This window comes from Rhineura floridana, chromosome 21 (assembly GCF_030035675.1).
Source record: "Rhineura floridana isolate rRhiFlo1 chromosome 21, rRhiFlo1.hap2, whole genome shotgun sequence".
In the NCBI taxonomy this organism is placed as follows: Eukaryota; Metazoa; Chordata; class Lepidosauria; order Squamata; family Rhineuridae; genus Rhineura; species Rhineura floridana.
Genome location: NC_084500.1, coordinates 1,992,796 through 2,009,904, shown reverse-complemented (window position 1 = coordinate 2,009,904; position 17,109 = coordinate 1,992,796). Strand labels below are relative to the sequence as shown.

Sequence of the window (17,109 nt, the reverse complement as noted above, 5' to 3'; positions counted from 1 at the left end):
TATCCCATGTTTCCTCCAAGGAGCTCAAAGCTGTGTACATGCTTCTCCCTAATTTAATCCCCACAGCAACCCTGTGAGGTAGGTTAGGCTGAGAGGCAGTGACTGGCCCAAAGTCACCCAGTGTGCTTCAAGGCTGAATGGGGATTTGAACCCTGGTCTCCCAGGTCTTAGTCCAACACTCTCCACTACAAGATTTATATTCTGCTTCATAAAAAAATATCATACACAATATTCATTGAAAAATATTTTGAGATAGTAAATCTCATAGGGCTTGGCTAAACAAAAAGGTTTTTAGCCTGCCTCATATCAAGAGGTGGGGAGTTCCAGAGGATAGGCACAGTAAAAGGTTGATTTCTTGCAAGTGTGGAATGAATATTAGTACACATTATTACCATCTAAAGGGGCGGGGGGTTAGAATAAGTTCAGAGTTTAAAATTGCATAACTGCTGCTCCACTGCCTACAATATTATTATTGATGAGGATGATGCAATATTAAAATCAATTACAGGATTTAAATGTAATAGTGCGTAATAATAAAAATTAGTCCTGATCATGCTGGCAGACAATCCTGTGGGATTTGGCCAGTTCCTTTCTAATGGACAAAACTGCAGCTGGGACAGGAAGATGATCCTGTGGGTCTAGTGGGTCAGCACAAAAACCTACACGTCATCTCTTACTACCGTTTTTGTAACTGCCTCCCAGATAACCCACTTCAACCTAAAGCAGGGTTGGCTAACCTTTCTTTGGGCCACATTCCCATTTGGCCAGCCTTCCAGAGCTGGCAGGCACAGGTACACAGCCTGCTCAGCCCTCAGCAGATCAGCTGAAGAGGAGGTTATGGACTCCTCCCCATCAAAGGATCAATCTGGTGACTGGGGAGGGGAGGATTTGTACCCCATCAGACTGGGGGGGGGGTATTAAACCTCTCTGCACACACCCAGCATAGTCAAATTTTTAAATTTATTTTCTTTTTCCTGACACCACTATCAGTAGGGTCTTCGAGGGGGCAGCGGTATGGAACTCTATGATTTTTAGTTTTTAAAAAGAGCCAGGTAGTCATAGACCTGAACTTACAAGATCTGAAAAGGGTGGTTCATGACAGATGCTATTGGAGGTCGCTGATTCATAGGGTCACCATAAGTCAAAATCGACTTGAAGGCACATAACAAGTGATGAAAAAAGCCTCCTTGCCAGAGATTGCAGAGCAGGGAGCCAGCTGTCTGGCCCTTGGCGGTCTCCCAAGCCACGCCCTCTTCCCCAGCCACACCCCATTCCCCCAGGCCACACCCCCTCAGCGGCCTTGCTTTGCAATCTCCTTGAGTGTCTTGGCTTGGAATGTGCTCTTGAACTCTCATCATGCCTTTTGCTTATAGGCCTGAGGTTCACCACTCCAGGCTTAGGGGCATTAATATGCCTAGGGGTGCAAATCAAGCAGCCACCTCAGATCCTAGAGCTTTTCGTTCCCCCACCCCCACCAGCCTTTCCCGGCTAACCGCTATTGGGAAGCTTCATCTTGCAAAATCCCTCCGGTTGGAAGCGCAGTGAAGTTTCAGGACATCAAAGAGAGGTCAAACACTCGCCCTGACGTTTTCCATTGAGCCTAAATCTTGTTAAGGTAATTGGATGGTTCCAGAATTAGAAGATGGCAAATTTCACACTGAATTTGACACGTCAAATGCATTTGTCGAATCTGACAGCTCCCCTCCTCTCTGAGTGGCCCGACATTTATTTATTTATTTATTTATTTTTGCTTTCAAACAGCTTTGTTTAGTGCCCGTTCTTATGTGACCAATTTCTCCATGGCCCCTTTGAATACCAGACCAGCAACGTAGGGGTGTAGAAGTGAGTGCAATTCTACTTTGGATTTATAAAGGTGTTCAAAATCTGCTGTGCACATCAGTAATCCTTACAACAGTCCTTACCTCTCAGGGTTGTTGTGAGGATAAAATTAGGAGAGGGGAAACATCCCTTGAGCTCCTTACAGAATATAAACTTTGGGAGTAAAGCACCAACACATATTACAAGTGACCTGAACCGTGGAGGGGGGAGTAGACAGAAAGGCAATCTATTCTTCCCTCTGCTGATTCCTCCTCTAAAGTGTTTGTTGTTTTTTCAGGCTTTGCTCCTCCCTTTCTTTTCCCGTTCTTTGTTCCCAGAGAGTTAGTCATGGCTCCCCAAGTGGAAGCTGCATGGCTGCTTCAATATCTATGACACTACCTCTTTGCAGCAGTAAACCTTACGTTTCTTCCTTCTTTCAGCTACCAGTCTTCAGAGCAATTATTTCTGCACACCGAGACAATCAAAACCTCTAACAGTAAATGTAATTAATAAATAAATAAAACGTGATTATTCCAAGCTCATCCAAGCTTCATGGCTGAGTAGGAATTCGAACTCAGGCCTCCCAGTACAAGTCTCTATCTAATTCATCCAGCTGGCTCTCAGTGTCAAGCATTGATTTTTTTTTTCAGTATTTAATTTACCAGCCCAGGCAGTGGCCGGAATTACACTCAATTGGAGATTTTAAATTTTGCCGCTGGGATCCGCTTCCCTTTTCCTTTCCTGGACATTTGACTTGTGTGGGTTTGTGGCAATGCCTAACAGGATGGGTAGGTTGACTATTTTTCCTTTCCTCTCATCAACTATTATTTCACACACACACACCGCCCCCAGATCTGGGTGTTATTTATAGCTCCTGTTACGACAGGTCCTGAAGCCACCACACGACTCACACAAAAGGTATCCCCAGTGGTCTCTTGCACACTGACTGAGATCTGTCCGTGGGGCCTTCAGATGTGAAGACCTCCATGGGAATTGCCTCTAAGAGAAACAATGGAACTTTAAAACACAAAACGATGCAACTGATGCCAAATGCCAGTCCTTAAATGTCAGCGGCGTCAGGTTTGCCTCACAATAAAAATGATTTAGGAGCTCCAAAAAGATGCAGTGTGCCCCCCCTTTGCACGAATCCTTACCCTCATTCCTATTTGCATGTCTATCAACCAACACACCTCAGTGGGCAAAAAACTGTAGAACTTTACAGGCGTGGGAGCAAAGAGTTAAACAGTAGCGTAGTGGCAAATTCAGAAGTTCAGGGTGCCTTCATGATAGTCATAGCCACGTCCCCTCCTAAGATTACACAACCTTCTAAAATGATAGAATAACCACCTGGCCAGGCTTGATTTCTGCTTTTCTGTCACTGTCACCATTTGACTGTCCTTTCTCACTGTCAAGAGAGATTGCTTGGATCACTGAATTCAGCATCTGCACATTTAACTCCTGCTGCTACCAAATTGCTTGATGATGTAGATGGGATGCTATCCTCAGGATTCACTGTCTCTTCTTTTACGACAGAATTCTGACGCTTCACAGCTTGGCTTTTTGAAGTAGCAACAAATAAAGGCATGCTTGCCATCGACACTCACTGGGATCCTTCTCAGTGGCTAACACACTCTCCTTTCATGCGGATTGGCTCATAGGACTCAGGACATATAGGGACCCTGCTGGGACCTGGCTCCCCAAAAAGTACGGGGTCTAAGACCCCCCGGGACCCCAGATGACTACACCCCTGGAGTTAAGAATGAACATACAGAGGTGAATGGCAGGAATTGTTTTGAATGTGCTGTAGTGGTTAAGAGTGTCAAACTAGGACTGGAAAGACCCAGGTTCAAATCCTCACTCAGCCACCAAACATGCTGAGGGATCCTGTACCACTACGAAGGCCCTCCTCCGGGTCCGAACCCATAGGGACGCCCGGAGGGTAGTAACAAGATCTAGGGCCTTCTCAGTGGTGGCCCCCGAATTGTGGAATAGTCTCCCCGAGGAGGTACGCCTGGCGCCGACACTATTATCCTTTCGGCGCCAGGTTAAAACCTTTCTCTTCTCTGAGGCATTTTAATCTAAGTTAATTTGAGTAAATGTTGTAATTTTATTTTAGATGGTGTACTTTTATATACTTGTTGTATTAGATCCTGTAATTTTATTATTGTATATGTTTTTATGTTCACCGCCCAGAGAGCTGTTTGCTAGTCGGGCGGGATATAAGCTTAATAAAATAAATAAATAAATAATAATACCAATCACTATCTCTCAGCCCAGTCTACCACACAGGGTTGTTATGAGGCTAAAACAAGAGAGGAGACATGGACATCCACAGAATTTTTTCCAGCAGGGGGGTGGGATTTTCCAAGGAGAGGGAGTAAAATAAAACACAATTTATTTTATTCATTTGTTTCATTTATAGACCGCCCATAGCGAGTGGCTCTCTGGGCGGTGTACAAAAAGGTTAAAATACAAAATATCAACAATAAAATCAGACAACAAACAATAAACACAAGCAGCAACTAAAGAAAAAAATTTTTTTTATTATAACATAAACGCTTAAAATGCCTGGGAGCATAGCCAGGTCTTAACCTGGCGCCGAAAAGATAGAAGCGTAGGCGCCAGGCGTACTTCTTCGGGGAGGCTGTTCCACAGTTCGGGGGCCACTACAGAAAAGGCCCTAGATCGAGTAACTGTCCTCCGGGCTTCTCGATGGGTTGGTACCCGGAGGAGGGCCTTAGATGCTGAGAGAAGTGACCGGGTAGGTTCATAGCGGGAGAGGCGTTCCACAAGATATTGCGGTCCCAAAATTATACACTTATTGAAATTCTCTGATCTTGGATCAGAGGGACGGCAACCCTGGACTTAATCCTCAGTGGGGACCAGGACCTGGTGCGAGATGTAAGTGTTGTTGAACCGATTGGGAGCAGTGACCACAGTGCTATTCAATTAAACATACATGTAACTGACCAATTGCCACGAAAATCCAACACGGTCACATTTGACTTCGAAAGAGGAAACTTCACAAAAATGAGGGGATTGGTAAAACGAAAGCTGAAAAACAAAGTCCAGAGGGTCACATCACTCGAAAATGCTTGGAAGTTGTTTAAAAACACTATATTAGAAGCTCAACTGGAGTGCATACCGCAGATCAGAAAAGGTACCGCCAGGGCCAAGAAGATGCCAGCATGGTTAACGAGCAAAGTCAAGGAAGCTCTTAGAGGCAAAAAGTCTTCCTTCAGAAAATGGAAGTCTTGTCCAAATGAAGAAAATAAAAAAGAACACAAACTCTGGCAAAAGAAATGCAAGAAGACAATAAGGGATGCTAAAAAAGAATTTGAGGAGCACATTGCTAAGAACATAAAAACCAACAACAAAAAATTCTATAAGTACATTCAAAGCAGGAGACCATCTAGGGAGACAATTGGACCCTTGGATGATAAGGGAGTCAAAGGTGTACTAAAGAACGATAAGGAGATTGCAGAGAAGCTAAATGAATTCTTTGCATCTGTCTTCACAGTGGAAGATACAGGGCAGATCCCTGAACCTGAACTAACATTTGCAGGAAGGGATTCTGAGGAACTGAGACAAATAGTGGTAACGAGAGAGGAAGTTCTAGGCTTAATGGACAATATAAAAACTGACAAATCACCGGGCCCGGATGGCATCCACCCGAGAGTTCTCAAAGAACTCAAAGGTGAAATTGCTGATCTGCTAACTAAAATATGTAACTTGTCCCTCGGGTCCTCCTCCGTGCCTGAGGACTGGAAAGTGGCAAATGTAACGCCAATCTTCAAAAAGGGATCCAGAGGGGATCCCGGAAATTACAGGCCAGTTAGCTTAACTTCTGTCCCTGGAAAACTGGTAGAAAGTATTATTAAAGCTAGATTAACTAAGCACATAGAAGAACAAGCCTTGCTGAAGCAGAGCCAGCATGGCTTCTGCAAGGGAAAGTCCTGTCTCAGTAACCTATTAGAATTCTTTGAGAGTGTCAACAAGCACATAGATAGAGGTGATCCAGTGGACATAGTGTACTTAGACTTTCAAAAAGCGTTTGACAAGGTACCTCACCAAAGGCTTCTGAGGAAGCTTAGCAGTCATGGAATAAGAGGAGAGGTCCTCTTGTGGATAAGGAATTGGTTAAGAAGCAGAAAGCAGAGAGTAGGAATAAATGGACAGTTCTCCCAATGGAGGGCTGTAGAAAGTGGAGTCCCTCAAGGATCGGTATTGGGACCTGTACTTTTCAACTTGTTCATTAATGACCTAGAATTAGGAGTGAGCAGTGAAGTGGCCAAGTTTGCTGACGTCACTAAATTGTTCAGGGTTGTTAAAACAAAAAGGGATTGCGAAGAGCTCCAAAAAGATCTCTCCAAACTGAGTGAATGGGCGGGAAAATGGCAAATGCAATTCAACATAAACAAGTGTAAAATTATGCATATTGGAGCAAAAAATCTTAATTTCACATATACGCTCATGGGGTCTGAACTGGCGGTGACCGACCAGGAGAGAGACCTCGGGGTTGTGGTGGACAGCATGATGAAAATGTCGACCCAGTGTACGGCAGCTGTGAAAAAGGCAAATTCCATGCTAGCAATAATTAGGAAAGGTATTGAAAATAAAACAGCCGATATCATAATGCCGTTGTATAAATCTATGGTGCGGCCGCATTTGGAATACTGTGTACAGTTCTGGTCGCCTCATCTCAAAAAGGATATTATAGAGTTGGAAAAGGTTCAGAAGAGGGCAACCAGAAGGATCAAGGGGATGGAGCGACTCCCTTACAAGGAAAAGTTGCAGCATTTGGGGCTTTTTAGTTTAGAGAAAAGGCGGGTCAGAGGAGACATGATAGAAGTGTATAAAATTATGCATGGCATTGAGAAAGTGGATAGAGAAAAGTTCTTCTCCCTCTCTCATAATACTAGAACTCGTGGACATTCAAAGAAGCTGAATGTTGGAAGATTCAGGACAGACAAAAGGAAGTACTTCTTTACTCAGCGCATAGTTAAACTATGGAATTTGCTCCCACAAGATGCAGTAATGGCCACCAGCTTGGATGGCTTTAAAAGAAGATTAGACAAATTCATGGAGGACAGGGCTATCAATGGCTACTAGCCATGATGGCTGTGCTCTGCCACCCTAGTCAGAGGCAGCATGCTTCTGAAAACCAGTTGCCGGAAGCCTCAGGAGGGGAGAGTGTTCTTGCACTCGGGTCTTGCTTGTGGGCTTCCCCCAGGCACCTGGTTGGCCACTGTGAGAACAGGATGCTGGACTAGATGGGCCACTGGCCTGATCCAGCAGGCTCTTCTGATGGTCTTAGGGATCCAGTGTGTCCCGTCACCCCACCATTCTCTTACTTGCTCTCTGCAGCCCTGATTCCACAACTTAGGGCTCCTCCACATTTCAGGAAAATGAGATAATTGTGGTGAGTGATGGGGCGGTTCCTTACTGGGGGATCCACCCACTCCCAAAAAAATTGTGATCAGCTTTCTGACACACCTTAGTCTGTGTTGTTTATTTATTTATTTTGCACTCCACCATTTTTTTTTAAAAAAAAATTGTACTGCATTTACAATGTATGAAGCCTAGATCATTTCATTATGATATTGAGTTTAATCCTATGTGGGTTGAATTGTTGGTTCTGCCGTGTTTGATATGATTCCTAATCGTTTGTGTGGGTTCCCCACTCCACCCTGCCGAAGTATTATGCCTTTTGATAATAAGGTGATGCATGTTGAGAGCCCGATTCCCTCCACAGAGCTACAGTTCTCAGAGTGGTTTAACAATCAATCCCTTTTCTAAAGGAACTCTGGGAACTATAGCTCTCTGAGGGGAATAGAGGTCACCTATCAGCTATCAGCTCCCTTCACAAACGACAGTTCCCGGGATTTGGGGGTGTGGGGGAAGCCACGACTATTAAAAATGGTATAACACTGCTTTAAATGTATAGTATAGATGGAGCCTGATTCAGGAGAAAGCAGTTTACTGGATTCAGAAGGAAAATTTCTCCTCTGATACATTGTTCTTAAATTGTATTCTACTGTTGCCACTTGCACGTAACACACATTGTGCTGCCCTGGATGGTAGAAGGAAAGGGCAGGGTCCAGGCACATCTAGCAAATAAAATACAGAGGTGACTTCCAGACACCTGGTTTATTGAATACTCATTCTGATTCATTTGCAAGGAGCTTCCATGAAATTGTGTCAAACACAGAAACATGAAGGGAGATATGATAGCACTCTTCAAGTACATGAAAGGTTTTCACAGAGAGGAGGGCCGGGATCTCTTCTCGATCATCCCAGAGTGCAGGACATGGAATAATGGCCTCAAGTTGCAGGAAGCCAGATTTCGACTGGACATCAGGAAAAACTTCATAACTGTTAGAGCCATATGACAATGGAACCAATTACATAGAGAGGTAGTGGGCTCTCTGACACTGGAGGCCTTCAAGAGGCAGCTGGACAGCCATCTGTTGGGATGTTTTGATTTGGATTCCTGCATTGAGCAGGGGGTTGGACTTGATGGCCTTATAGGCCCCTTCCAACTCTACTATTCTAAAGCCCACGGGGAACGTTTTTAAAAATCAGCTTTTTTGTTTTTCCTGAATTTTTTCAGGCCTTCACATCTCTAGTCCAGCAATTGCTACTCCACAGTTTCTAGTGTATGTTACCATCATTTTCCTTACCAGAAAAAAAATCCAATTTATTTTGATTCTATTCATTGGTTTGAAGCATTAATATACCGCTTAACCACGAGCATGTCTAAGCGGTTTGCATAAAAATAAGCTATACAGACAATAAAACAGTTACAAAATCCTCATAAACCCCAAGCAGAAACCGGAACACAACCTGAAAATGCCCGCTGACTCATTGTCACACGTCTGAAGTTCAGCAAAGGAGGGTGCCTGTCTCACCTCAGTCAGGAGGGAGTTCCACACTAAATGCACAGCGTGTGGTGCAAACCAACTCCAGTTGTGCGACCTGAATCTGCCAGCATGTGCCTTAATCCCACCTGCAAAATAGCCGCAGTCTGGAATTGTCTAAATAACAACCAGCAACAACAATAATATCCTTGCAGTTCTAAGAAAGCAATTGTGCCGTAGCCAATTCCTGGGCACTCACTACTAATTTCTGTGTGTGGTGCAGGAGGTGGTTCCTCCTGCCACTTCCCCCGCCCCCCAGGCATGCCCTCCATCTGGTTTATGGCTTAATTGCTACCTCCAGCCTCTCTGCCAGACAACTGTTTGCAAATTTCTTCCAGGCGCCTCCGCTGTGCCTCCCAGGCAGAGGCGTGGCAGAGCGCCCTCTGGCTTCCGTCTGCAGCACTGCAAGGGAAACATCAGCCGCCTTGCTCTGTCTCAGACAGCCTGGAAGCTCCCGAGCAGAGCATGAATGCCAATAAAACCCAGCCACAGCCTGGCTGCTGTGTCAGGCCAAAGGGGGCCCATCTAGTCCAGCATCCTGTCCTCACAGTGGCCAGCTGGCTGCCTCCAAAAGCCCGCAAGCAGGACCTGAGCGCAAGAGCAACTCTCCCCTCCTGCGATTTCCAGCAGCTGGGATTCAGGAGCATCCTGCCTCCGACCGAGGCAAGAGCAACTCCTGTTTGTTCTCTCTGCATCCTTGCAGGGAGATAGAGAGAGGGTCCTCCAGCTGGCTAGGCTTGCCTGTCTTTACCTGCCCTCTTCCTGTCTTCCGTCCATGTAAACTGATACTCTCAGGGAAAGTGGCTTCACTTCTGACCCTCCTTCCTGTTTACTTATTCTCCGACTCTCTATCCGAGGAAAGAGAAAACATCTTTCTCCTTTGTTCTCTGTCCCTATACACGAAGGCATTGTTTCCCCCCCCCCGTGGGCTTTGCCACTCCAACTCAGTTATTTTGCTAGAACTAAGGTGCTTTTCCCATCTATTATCATTATTTGTTAAATTTATATCCAACCCTTCCTAACAGCAGGAGCCCAGGGCAGCAAACAAAAACACAAAAAACGCTCTAAAACATAATAAAAGCAGACTTTAAAATACATTAAAACAAAACATCTTTAAAAATATCTTTTTTAAAAAGTTTTTAAAAACATCTTAAAAAGCCATTCCAACACAGACACAGCCTGGGATAAGGTCTCTACTTAAAAGGCTTGTTGAAAGAGGAAGGTCTTCAATAGGTGCCAAAAAGATAACAGAGATGGCGTCTGACTAAAGGGAGGGAATTCCAAAGGGTCAGTGCCACAACACTAAAGGTCCGCTTCCTAATTTGTGCAGAAAGGACTTCCTGATAAGATGATATCTGCAGAAGGCCCTCACTTGCAGAGCGCAGTGATCGACTGGGTATATAAGAGATAAGATGGTCTTTCAGGTATCCTGGTCCCAAGCTGTATAGGGCTTTGTACACCAAAACCAGAGCCTTGAACTTAGCCCAGTAGCTACTATGTATTTCTATAAATAAAGTAGCTTTTCTTTTTTTTACACAGAGTTAAGTCTCAGTGCTTTAAAGACAGGATAATGCCCGCTTCTTTACGCGAATGCACGCTCATCAGCACACACAGCTGAGAACGCTGAAACACCTCTTACTATGGTTCAGCTGAGTTCTAGGGGAGGGGTGGGGATCTTGCAGCCTTCCAGATGTCGCTGGATTCTGGCTCCTGTCCTCCATGACCTTTGGCCATGCTGGCTGGGCCTGATGGGGGCTGGAGTCCAGCGAGTGGAGGCTGGTCCATTTGAGCAAGTGGGGCAGTGCCCCACTGACCTCAGTCTGCGTTGACCCAGCCCCCATCTGCCAGTCCATCTTCCACAGGCATCTCCCTGGATTCCTAACATCTGGAGGGAGCATCCATGTCTAGGACTAAGCCTTGGGGTGCCCCGCCATGACTGAAGCAAGTGTCTTCATACTGCAAAAGCAAAATTAAAAAGAGCAGACTTGCCATACTGGTTTCTTACCAGACGGACGTTTCCAACGCCATCCAGCAACACCCAAAGAGCCCTTAAGGAGCAGGTGGCTGGCTGCGTTTTGGCTTGCCAAAGCCACTCCACCTTCTTCCACCTGCTGCTTAGGCAGCCTTCCCAGCCAAGTTTGGGTTGGATTCATCACAAAGGCTGCTTGCCGGGAAAAGGAGAATGAATTTATTTTACTTCTCACAGCCTAGAGCTATGTTCCCAACACAGCTGCCTCTTGCACTGAGGAAATTCATCAGAAGACCACTTCGATTTTCTCTCCTTTGGACAGAGGCAGGGATGTGTCCATGGCTGTGGTGGCCAGGCCTGGCCACAAGATTTGTCTTTATTTATTGAAATGGTTTGGTCTTTTTTTTAAAAAAAAGACATGCTTCTATCTAAACTATCACAAGGTGCTACACATCCAGAAATACTAAAATAAAAACAATAAGCGCATCAGACACAGCAGTAAACGCTGGCTGGCAAAGAATCTCAAATTCAAAAAGCCCTGTCAGAATAACAACAGTTTTCAGAAGAGATTAGCAGGAGTGGCCCCTGCTGAACTTCTCTTGGCAAGGAGTTCCACTGGACAGGGCCTGCCACGCTGAACGCTCAGTCCCTGGTAAAGGCCAGCTGAACTTCAGGGGCATGGACAAGCACCCGAAGTGCTCCCCATCAGAAGACCTCAGTGGCTGGGGCAGAGCATAAGGAATGAGTCTTTAAGATACGTTGATTAGGGCTTTGTGAATTAACATAATAATACCGAACCTAGCCTGGTAGCAAATTGGTAAGCTCTCTCAGCAGAAGAAAAATACGTTACCGGTAACCTGCTCCTGTGAGCAGTCTGGCTGCTGCGTCCTGCACCGGTTGCAGCTTCGGGAGCAGGTACAAGGGCAGCCCCACATACAGCACATTACAGTAGTCAAGCCTTGAGGTTACCAGTGCATGGGCTTTTGCACGGCTGGAACGTAGCCCTCGGTACAAAGGTAGGAGTCACCTTCATCGCTCTGCCTGCTTCTGCAACTGCCCCCACCCACCGTTGGCATGTGGCACCCTGGAAGGCAGCCCACTAGGGAATGCACCCCGTAGGCTGAAAAAGGTTCTCCAACATTGTTAAATGTGAACAGTTGGCAGGGAGACAACTTTCATCAGGAGAACAGCACAAGGAGCAGGTGAGGTTGGCTTGGGGCTGAGGAACCTGTGGCCCTCTAGATGCTCCAACCAGGGCCAGTGCCAGGCATGAGGGGGCCCTTAGGTACCAACACACACCCCATGCAGGCAGTGTAAGCTTAAAGGCCCGTCTGCCCCTCCTCCCATGTCGTCACATCACTTCTCCTGCACAAATGTTTTTATGGGAACCAAATGTCCTCTGGGACCAAGTCAATTGGCTCAGCTGAGACAGGTCCATTGTGGGTCAAGCTGCAGTGGGGTGTCTTTTAGGGTCTGCCACATCCCTTGTCTCAGGGTCCCAGAGTCAGCTTGAGGAGAACTCTTGATTCCGATGATACACCAATCACCCCACTGGAAGGGGGATCCTCAGCACCCCCTTCTACCCTGCCCCGGCCTGAGGCCATGGCTGTTCCTTCGACATCAGAATTTGATTCTCCTGCTTCTCAACCAGGCAGAAGCATGCTGTGGCAGAATAGGGTCCTTTAAATACTGCCAGCAGCCCCCTCCCCGGGTAGTGAAACCATGGGAAAGGCAGGCCCTCCAAGCCTTCAGATAACTCTGACCCCTGGCTGAAACAACATTTTCCCTTGCTCGGCCAGCAGAGGCCATTGGGAGCTGTCCAGGGTCCTGATATTCCTTGCCTCGCTAGGAAGAGGCTCTAGTAATCATCATTACCACTCCCCCTGGAGTCATTCAGTAGCAAGGAACAGGGATAGAGGCAATAGCTTAAGCAGGAATAGGGAACCACAGGCCTGAGGGCCGTATGCAGCCCTCTAGGCTCTCCAGCTGGCCCTCAGGACTCTCCCTATTTATTTTTATTATTTATTTATTAAATTTATATCTTTCTCTTCCTCCCAGAAGAAGCCCGGGGTGGCAGTGTCAGCGGGGCAGCGGAATCCACTCTGGGTATTAGTCTGAACTTTCAAGGAGCTGGCCATGGTGCTGAACCATATTCCCAAACTAGATTCAGCATGTTGGACAGCTCCTTGAAAGTTCAGACTAAAACCCGAGAGGATTCCACTGCCCCACTGGCATGGAGACACCAGCAGCTATTGCTCCCTAGACTGGGCAAATCTCTCCAATCGGAATTCTGGAGGATTTCAAAGGGCACCAATTGCAACACCAGGCTCCATTCTGTGGCTCTGTTGAATAGCCCCAGATTCCTCCCCCTGCCTTCTCTGCTATGGACCTCCTTCCAGAGAGCTGCCTTGAGAGGTGGATGGCCCAGGATAAACTTGGAGACAGCTGACCTGCGTTTGGGACTGGTGGGATCCTCCTCCTCTGGGGCATCTCTCCACTGATTCCAGGTGTGGCTGATGTGGGGCCTGTGACACCTCCTGAACACATACCAATTTGGCTTGAGGTCAGAGTTCGGGAGGGGGGAAGATAACAGGGGCAGTGGGGCAGGACTGCATTACAACACTAGCAATCAGAATGCCCTTCTGCTCAGTGCCTTGTCGGTTTCCATCTGACAAGTGCTTCAGATGTGGAAATCCTTTGCATCACAGGAATTCCCCAGGATTTCATTCCCTTTGCGTATTCTAAGTGGATCCTGTTTGCAAATCCCCCTTTGATACTTCAAGGCTTTCTCCCTTGTTACTCAGGGAGAGAGAGAGCATTGTCGCCTGGAGCTGTCAGTTGTTCTGTTTGCACAGTTGTCTCCTTTGACAGAAAAAACCCAAAGGGTTTGCAGATTCCCTTTCCTGTGATTGCCCTGTGGTTGGGGGAAAGAAGGCAGAATGCTTCATTTGTAAAACAGCTGGCACCAGAGCACGTAAACACAGTGAGATTCACAGTCTGTGATGTGTAAGTTGCTCTCTCTAGCCCTAGATGTGGAGAATCTAGTAGGAGGGAAAGCTATTCTGTATATGCTCAGAGGCACTATACTTTGCAGAACTCAACTTTCAGGCCTTTATGCATTTACTGTGGCAAAATGCCATAGAAGAGACTCTCCATGTCATTCTGAAAATCCCGGGACTTTGAGAAATGCAAACCATGAAAGCCCTGTTCCCCACATCTTTGTCAGCCTGAGATTAGGCTATGTCACTACAGATGGGAGCATGCCAGACTGAATTCTCCTTTCTAAAATTAACCCCTGTCTGTAGAAAGCAAGAATGCCAAGGGAAAGGAGTGTGGCCCAGCTGTCTCCTTGGCATACTAGCTTTCCATGTGAGAGGATGTTTCCCCTCTGGAGGAGAAGTCAATCAGCCATGCTCCCCACCTGCATTCTGAAGTCACACAGCCCATACATAGAAGAACACGGGAAGCCACAATCTAGCTCAGTTTTGTCAGCACTGTGTTTGGCAGCAGATCACCAGGTTTTCAGACAGGATCCTTTCTCAGCTGTTCCTGGAAATGCCATTGAAGGTTGAACCTGGGACCTTCTGCACAACTTGACCACCTTGGTGAGGACTAGGCAAAATGTACATATGGAGCACTTTCCCAGAAATAAGTCACATGTTCCTAAAATGAAGGGCTCCAGTCAGAGGAAGAAAGGTCGCTTCAAAATTATCGGTTTATTGAGCATTCATCCCTATTTGTTTGTACAAAGTTTTCAGAGACTTCATATGACTTTAGCTGTTTCCCGAGTGTTCAACTCCAATTTGTTTGTGGGGTGGTTGTAGGCACATCAAGCAGTTGCACCCCAATACTATCCAGTGCATTTTCCTGTTACTTTCCTTACCACAAAAAAGTCCAGGTTTGTTTGTTAGGGGGGAGCAGTTTTGTTGTTCAAGTGCCCCAAATCCACTTTAATAACACAGCCTGAACTTGCCACTATGCAACTGAATCCCACCCACAAAATAGGGTCCCTCTGGAAGCGCCTGCAGTTTCCAAGCCATCTGGTGAGCTATTACCCAAATATTTTGCCAACTGAGGAGGGAAATTCAACCGGTATAGCCTGCCATGGTTTAAAAAAAACCAAAAAGCTAAGAGTTTGCCACCTTTAATACCACCTAGAAATGGCTGCATCAAATCCCCACGCTTCAGAGAGGAAACATCCCCAAGTTAATTGGCATGATCCACAGACACACTCCAGATCTGTGACTTCCTGCATCATCATTCACCAGGCTTTAGTCTCTGGGCCTCGGTCATCCTTAGAACAGCAGCAGTTATTATCATCATCATCATCATCATCATCATCATCATCTAAAATTTATTAGATGCCTATCTGGTAGGTAAAATCCTGTCACTCTAGGCGACGTTCAATAAAAATATAATACAAATACATGTCAAAACACAAAATACAAAACAGTCAATTAAATCAAATTAAAATCACAGAAAACAAAAGACCAATCCACACCCTTAACTACACAGCTCTGATAAATTTCTCCTCCGGCCTAATCAAAAAGCCAAGTCTTCAGCTGCTTCCGAAAACACAAAAGTGATGGAGCTAGATGAATAGAAACTGGCAAGGTATTCCATAGTAAGGGAGCCGCAATAGAGAAGGCTTTAGACCTAGTGCCGGCTAATTTAGCCACTCTGATTGAAGGAACAACAAGAAATCTAGCAGCTAAAGATCTAGTGCGACCACCTTCTCCAAGAAGAGAAAGTCTATTCTTCAAGTAACATGGACCAGCATCGGTAAAGGATTTGTAAGTTGTGACCAATATTTTAAACTTCACCATTGACACAATCGGGAGCCAATGAAGTTCCCGAAGGATTGGAGTGATGTGATCTCTCCAATGGCAGCCCTTGATAAGACGTGCCGCCGCATTCTGAACGAGTTGAAGTTTACGCATAGTTCTCAAGGGTAAACCTACATACAGGGCATTACAATAGTCCAAACAGGTGAGAACCAGGGCACTTACTACAGTCGGTAATAGATGCTTAGGGAGAAATGGACAGATTTTTCAAATCAGGGACAAGTGATAAAGTGCGGATCGGCTTACCGCCGCTATCTGGGCCTCCATGGTCAACTAAGAGTCTAAGATGACACCTAGACTGCGGACTTGTTGCCACCCTCTGAACCTCTGGTGGAGGGAACACACAAAGAAGGCCCTCCACCACTCCACACTCAAGTTACTTTAACTTGGACCAACCTGGTCCCTGTGTTCATCATCAAAGGCCCTTCTTTGTGTGTTCCCTCCACCAGAGGTTCAGAGGGTGGCAACACAAGAACAGGCCTTTTCAGTGGTGGGCCCTCAGCTCTGGAATGTTCTCCCCAGGGAAGCATGCCTGTCACCTTCTTTATCCATTTAAAAAAATGATTCAAAACATATTAAAAAGCAATTCCAACACAGACTCATTAGTCAATTTTTATTGACTAATATGTGTGCCTTTGTTTGACTGCCAGTTTTTTGCTTTAATATCTCTCTGTCTTATCAGAATACTGTGAGCAGGGGTTGATTCAAGCTGTGTCACAAAAACCTGTTTTGAAAGCCAGGGCACAGTGCTGGAAAAGCAACAGCAAAAATAACAGTGCCCTTAAGCATGTGACAAAGGCCTTTCCCTTGGCCATGATTGGCCACACATATTTGAGACAAGGGACCAGGATCACTGTGGCACAGAGTATGGTTAACCTGAAGACTGGTGGCTCCAGTACCAACAGGGCAGTGAATCCACTCCAGGTTTTAATCCAAACTTTCGAGGAGCTGTCCAAGGTGCCAGACCTATTTGGGGGTAGCTTTCAGCACCTTGGACAGCTCCTTGAAAGTCTGGACTAAAACTCAGAGCAGATTAATTACCCCACTGACATTGGAGCCAACAGTCTCAGCAAAAATCAAGAGGAATCTAACTATCCCCAGGACACCCATACAGAACCCAGGCATCTCGTATACTAATGTATCCACTTCATCTCTCCTGAACAATATCTGAGGAGGCAAAATGTTGCAAAACACTTGCCACTGCACCCTGGTGAAAACACAGGGCGCCACTGCACCCTGGTGAAAACACAGGGCACCATTTGCAACCTGCAGTGTCTCCACAGCAGGGCACGTTGGCAACATGAGCCCCTTACAAGAAAGGCAAGGCATTTTGCAATTCGGCTCCAGAGATGATGTTCACAGGCGTCTCTGATACAAATGACACTCTGAAACTGCTACGGGTCTCCTAAGATGCTGTCGCACTTGCAACTCTGCTAAAAGGCAGCAAATAAAAGATCACGACTGAACTGGGACCGCCGAAGAGCCAGCAAGAGTTAAAGAGTGTCAAAAGCCAAACATGAAGAATAAGTGGGACTGCTTTAAACTAGACATGTCATTG

At 46.1% G+C, this 17,109-nt stretch overlaps 1 protein-coding gene across 2 annotated transcripts in view; it reads right to left on the bottom strand.

Annotated features, from left to right (window-relative positions):
* The window catches only part of TMEM132E (transmembrane protein 132E), a 165,749-nt gene that overhangs the window by 108,975 nt on the left and 39,665 nt on the right, over positions 1-17,109 (bottom strand). The window lies entirely within an intron of this gene.